Source organism: Lemur catta, chromosome 1 (genome assembly GCF_020740605.2).
Source record: "Lemur catta isolate mLemCat1 chromosome 1, mLemCat1.pri, whole genome shotgun sequence".
NCBI classification, from domain to species: Eukaryota; Metazoa; Chordata; class Mammalia; order Primates; family Lemuridae; genus Lemur; species Lemur catta.
In genome coordinates this window covers 76,610,374-76,617,014 of record NC_059128.1, presented here as the reverse complement: position 1 = coordinate 76,617,014, position 6,641 = coordinate 76,610,374, and the positions used below count along the sequence as shown (strand labels likewise).

The 6,641-nt window shown below is 45.8% G+C and overlaps 1 long non-coding RNA gene across 1 annotated transcript; it reads left to right on the top strand.

The window, feature by feature from the left end:
• The first annotated feature begins 1,307 nt into the window (after positions 1-1,307).
• On the top strand, positions 1,308-4,153 carry LOC123630125. Its single transcript, XR_006732596.1, has 3 exons — positions 1,308-2,676; positions 2,766-2,863; positions 3,659-4,153. It is a non-coding gene; the product is annotated as an uncharacterized LOC123630125 (long non-coding RNA).
• The last annotated feature ends 2,488 nt before the right edge of the window (positions 4,154-6,641 follow it).

Genomic DNA, 6,641 nt, shown 5'->3' with positions numbered 1-6,641 from the left:
TGTCACCTTTCATTCCTGATATTGTTCACTTGTATTAATATTTTCTCTCTGCTTGATCAGTTTAGTGAAGAGATTTCTCAGTTTTATTAATACTCAAAAAGAACTAAATTTTGCTTTTGATCTTTTGTATTTGCCCATTTTTTATTTAAATGAATTTTGTTATTTATTATTTCCTTCTACTTTGAGTTTGCTTTGCTCTTTGTCTAGTTTCTTAAGGCAGAAGCTTAGACCATTTATGCTTGGTTCTCTTCTTTGTTGAAAAATTGCTTTATTGATGTATAATTGATATACAAAAAACTGCACATATTTAATGTGCAGTGATTGATGAGTTTGGACATGGGCAAACACCTGCGATGCCATCACCACAATCAACACTTACCAAAGATTCCCAGTGTCCTTTTGATATTTTATTTTAGTTTTGTTTTGTTTTTGTAGTAACACTTAACAGGAGAGCTACCCTCTAAAAAAATTCTGAAGTGCACAATACTGTATTGTTAGCTATAATACTATGTTCTACAGCAGCTCTCCAGAACTTATTAATCTAACAAAACTGAAACTTTATGCCTATTGAACACCAATTCTCCATTTCCTCCACACCCAGACCTTGGACACCACTATTGTAGTCTCTGCTTCTATGAGTCTGACTATTATAAATATCTCATATAAGTGGAATCATGCAGTATTTGTCCTTCTGTGACTGGCTTATTTTACTTAGCATAATGTCCTCCAGGTTCATTCATATTGTTGCAAATGGCAGAATTTCCTTTCATTTTAAGGCTGAATAATATTCCATTATGTGAACATTCCACATTTTTTTAATCCATTCATCTGTCGATGGATACTTGTTTCTATGTCAGACTGGAAGAAAATACTTGCAAAAGACGTATCTGATAAAGGACTGTTATGCAAAATATACAAAGTATTCTTAAAATTCAACAATAAAAAACCAAACAACCCAGTTAAAATATGGGCCAAAGACCTTAACAGACACCTCACCAAGAAGAAATACAGGCCAGGCACAGTGGCTCTTGCCTGTATTCCCAGCATTTTGGGAGGCTAAGGTGGGAGGATTGCTTGAGGCCAGGAGTTCAAGACCAGCCTGGACAACATGATGAGATCCTGTCTGTACAAAAAATAGAAAAATTAGCCAGGCATGGTGGTGTGCACCTGTGGTCCCAGCTACTTGGGAGACTGAGACTGGAAGATTGCTTGAGCCCAGGAGTTCGAGGCTGCAGTGAGTTATGATGACACTACTGCACTCTAGCCTGGACGGCAGAGTGAGACCGTGTCTCTAAAAAATTGAAAAAGAAGAAATACAGATGGCAAGTAAGCATTTGAAAAAATGCTCCACATCATGGCATTGGGGCAATGCAAATTAAAAAAACGAGACACCACTACATGCCTATCAGAATGATTAGAATCCTGAACATTGACAACACCAAATGCTGGGGAAGAAGTGGAGGAACAGGAACCCTTGTTCATTGCTGGTGGGAAGGCATGATGGCACAGCCACTTTGGGTGGCAGTCTGGAGGATTCCTACAAAATTAAACATACTCTTATGTTTAGTTTTTGGGTATTTACCCAAAAGAGTTATAAAAACTGCACATGGATGTTCATGGCAGCTTTATTCATAATTGCCAGACCTTGGAAGAAACCAAGATGTCCTTCAGCAGAAGGGATAAATAAACTGTGGTGCATCCAGACAACAGAATGTTATTCAGAGCTAAAAACAAATAAGCTATCAAGCCATGAAAAGACAGAGGAAATTTAAATGTGTACTACTCAGTGAGAGAAGCCAGTCTGAACAGAGTACATGTAGTATAATTGCAACGATATGCCAGTCTGGGAAAGGCAAAGCTATGGAGACACTAAAAAGATCACTGGCTGCTGAGGGTGAAGGGGAAGGAAGGGATGAACGGGCAGAGCACAGAGGATTTTTGGGGCAGTGAAACTACTCTACATGATACTGTAACGGTGGACACATGTCATTCTATATTTGGCCAAATCCACAGAAGGTCCAACATCAAGAGTGAACCCTAACGTGGACTGTGGGATCTGGGTGAGAATGACATGTCGACGTAAGTTCATTGATGGTAACTAATGCAGCACTCCGGTGGGGGATGTTGATCCTGGGGGAGGCTGTGCATGTGTGGGGATGGGGGTGATGGGAAATCTCTGTACCTCATGCTGGTGAAGAAGTGGAGCAACAGGAACTCCCAGGAACTCAACAGGAATTTTGATGTGAACCTAAAACTGCTCTAAAAAATAAAGTCTATCAAACAAACAAAAGACAACAAAACTCCAAGTGGATCACAGATCTAGATGTACAAAATGAAGCCATACAGATATTGCAAATAAACACGAGAATTGGGATGGGCTTTCTAACTATGATTCAAAATACAGATGTAACATGTGGAAAGATCGATAAATTTAAAATTTCAATATTAATATCAATAAATTGATAAATTAAAATTTTAGGTGCCGTCAACATGGTAAAAATGCCATCAGCAAAGTCAAAAGACAAGTAACAAACTTGGAGAAGTTTTTGCAATCTATTTCATGGGAAAAGGGCTAATCATCCCACTAAATAACTCTTAAAATTCAAGAAAGAAGGACCAAAGACCTGATAGAAAAATAAACAAGAATAGATGAGCAGACAGTACTGAGAAAAGAAGGTATAATTGCCCTAGATGTTATATATATATTTAACATATTGTTGTATATAATTTATATATGAATATGATATTTCATATATACATTCCAGTTTCTGGACCTAAAGTCCCTTGATTGAAAGAGAGGTCGTGTCCCCAGGAGGAAGAGCTCTGCAACGTGACACAGCTGTATGAATCCAGAATTGAGCAGGTCTGGGCTAGAGATAGAAATACGGGACTCACCAGGGTACACGTGGTATTTAAAGCCGGGAGACTGGGGGAGATCATTAAGGGCGTGAGTATAGACAGAGAGGAAAAGGAGTCTAAGAACTGCATCATGGGGCACTCCAACCTTGGGAGGTCAGGAAGATGAGGAGGAAGCAGCAAAGGTGACTGAGAAGGGGCGGCCAGTGAGGCAGGAGAAACACCAGGTTAGTGTGGGCGCAGGAAGCAGGGGAGAAAGCGTCCCAAGGAGAGCGGCCTCGGCTGGATCTCATGCTGCCAAGCAGTCGGGTAAGGGGAGGGCTGAGAACTGACCACTGAGTTAGCAATGTGGGCTCACTGGGGGCCTTGGCAAGAGCAGTTGGTGGGGTGGGAGGGGAGAAACCAGATTGGCTCAAGAGAGAATGGGAGGAGAGGAATTGGTGACGATATAGATACATCTTTCGAGGAGCTAAGCTGTAAAGAAATGGGGAACTAGCTTAAAGGGTGGGATATGCGGGGAGCAAGAAAGTTTTGTTTTGAGAATGAAGAGCTACTGCATGCTAGTCACTGATGGCTATGCACCAGCAGGAGAAGAAGAGCTGACGCATCAGGAGAGAGAGAGATTTCTGAACCCACGTCCTTTAGTAGGGGACACAGGATGGGACTTAGCGGACCAGGGAATGGGCAGGAGATGGATGATTCACCCACAGTTCCGGGAGGGAAGGCCAGGCACACAGCTGGGTACAGGTGGCCGAGGCTGGGCGCTGGACAAAGGCCTTTCCTAATTGCTTCTATTTCTCAGTGAATAGGAATCAAGGTCATCAGCTGAGAGTGGTCACCAGTTTGGAGGAGGTTTTGGAGGTTTGTGGGCAGAAGAGAAAGCATGACTGAGTCATTTAAGAGCACGGGAGAGGGTCTGCACCAGGCCTGCTGGGCAGCACAAGGACCCACTGAGGCCCGTGGTCGCGGATCGAAAGTCATGGATTGGGTATTGCCAAGTGAGCACAGTGAAGCAAGCATGGGCAAGAGGTCGAGGCTCAGCGGCTGACCGTGAAGAAGCACAGAACTGATGATCGCTCCTATTATTCCTGGGGTAAGGAGATAAACAGGCAATGCCCCTTTGGATTCTCAGTGGGGGACCAATCCCCGGGTATTTCCAGTTCCACACATGAAGGCCAGCTTGTCCCCAACCTTGAGACCTCATCTTACCGGATGAGCGGGAGCCTTCTGCAACCTGTTTCTGACTTTCTCTTCCCCTGAGGCAGGTGTCCAGGGCAGCCAATTAAACCTTTTCCACTTTTTCTCGCCCTGTTCTCTGTCCTACATGATGTCCAAGGGGAAAGACTTGATCACTTGTTACGTCTGTGTGACCACAGCGCATGCTGCAGGCCTTGAGGCCCCCTGATGCACTGGGCCCTGGAGTTAGGGGCAGAGGGAGGCCTTCAGAGACCCATGTCTGCCTCAGAGTCCCCAGGACCATGAGGGCCACACTCTGTCCCTCCAAGGGCTGGGGTTTAACCCAATCCGCAGCTGGATGCAGCCACAGCCCTCCCTAGGCTGCAGTTTCCCAGTGCTCCCAGGCCTGGGCCACCTCCGCAGCTGGTCTCACTGCCCAGGGAGCCACAACCCACCTAAAGCTCTCCCTGCATCTATGGCTTCGGGGGAGCCAGCGCCTGTGTGGAAGAGAATACTGGTCCAACCAAACAAAACATTCACACTAATTATTTTTATGCCCAAGCAGAATAAATTCGAAGTGCAGGCCAGAGGTGTCAGACGGGACTGGGGGCAGGAAGAGGCAGGGATTTCTTGGCCTGAGAGGGACTTCAGGAACAGAGTGGAATGTGGGACATCAGTCATCATAGCATGTCCTGAGGACACTCGCTTCCTATTTCCCATTCAAGGCCCATGATCAAAGAATTTCATGTTAACATGAGACGGGGGCTGCCCTTGCCCAGGTGGCACCAGCAGGAATTTGGGACAGGTCCTCTCAGGACCCTCCCTCTAAGGAGGCCTGGTGTTAGGGATGGGGCCTGTGTTAGTTCAGGTGCTCTAAGGAGGCTGAGAAAGGATGTTTGTGCAAGAGATTTATTGAAACAACTGTGGATGAGAAAGAGAAAGGAGCAGGAGGAGCAGGAGAGCCTTCAGCTTGGAATGCCATTTGGATACCTGTGAAAGGAGAGAGGGAAAGAGGAAGGAAGGGCCTCCGACTCAGCTCAGTTCTAAGAAAATTCCAGACTGGTTGATGGGGAGTCCTGGATCAAGGTTGCCCATTAGAGGAGTCCTATATCCCACAGGAATGGGCCGGCATTAGGACCCCACTGTACTCTGTCCTTGGCTGGGAGTAGTTCCCAGGGGGTGTGGCCTTGGCAGGAGCCAGCGCAGTGGCAGTTCCAAGGAGTGGCCACAGGGGCAGTCACCGTCCTATGTCCTGCAGCAGGCTCTGTTGAAGGAGGTCTAAACAGTCCCCCGGTTGCCACAGGGTCGTCAAGTTTTCCCATTTCTTTCTGTCTCTTCTGCATTTGTTTTGGGTTTTCTGTCTGTGTTCCCTATTTTATCACAAACTCTTCTTTTTAATAATATTAGTATAAAAAGGGCTGTCTGGAAAGTATCCAGCCATTGTTAATATATCGAGAATGGTTGCACGGCTGGATACTTTCCAGATAGCCATCGTATATCCTCTGTTGAATGCTTATTTTGTGCCAAACGTTTACATATATATTTTCCTTTACCCTCACAATTCCACGAAGGAACTAATATTATTATTCACATTTTATAGATGTAGAGACTGAGGCTCAGAATTGTTATTTACCTAAGAACACTAAGGTCAAAAGTGACAAAGCTGTCTTGAACACAGGGTTTTTTTGTGTTTTTCTTTTTTGAGACAGAGTCTCGCTCTGTTGCCCAGGCTAGAGTGAGTGCCGTGACGTCAGCCTAGCTCACAGCAACCTCAAACTCCTGGGCTTAAGTGATCCTACTGCCTCAGCCTCCCGAGTAGCTGGGACTACAGGCATGGGCCACCATGCCCAGCTAATTTTTTCTATATATATTTTTAGTTGGCCAGATAATTTCTTTCCATTTTTAGTAGAAACGGAGTCTCACTCTTGCTCAGGCTGGTCTCGAACTCCTGACCTCGAGCAATCCACCCACCTCAGCCTCCCAGAGTGCTAGGATTACAGGCGTGAGCCACTGTGCCTGGCCTGTTTTTTGTTTTTTATTCCAACACCCAAGCAATTAGCCACCATGACGACCTGTGTCTTTGAGCAGTTTCTTTTTAGTATGCTCTGTGTTTTGGGTATGGGTGTGGAGAAAGTTAGAAGGGGCCTAAGTTAATAACAACAGCAACTACAACAAAACACTTCGCATTTGGAGAATTTTCAGTAAAGCCAACTATGTGGCTAACAAGATCTCCTTCCTCCTTTCATCTTCCAAAGTGGGCCAGGCTGAGCCTTAGGGATGATAGTGTGTGTGTGTGTGTGTGTGTGTGTGTGTGTGTGTGTGTGTGTCCGTCTGTCTCGCCCTGACCTGATTGGCTGCTGTGACACCCAGGCTCCTGAACCCCTGAGGCCCCACCAGCCCCACCTTGATCTGGGTGAGGACTGTGACTCTGCAATTGTCAGGTGTGGATTGCACAAGGTACTTCCTGCAGCCCTTCCAGGGCCAGGCCCAGAGCCAGCTGGCAGAGCTCAAGCTCAGGACTGGGGCAGGGAGGCCTAGCAGGTTGTTAATCATCAATACCAGGCCTGGCCTGTCATTCGGCCCATTCTGCCCAATCTGCAGCACAGCCG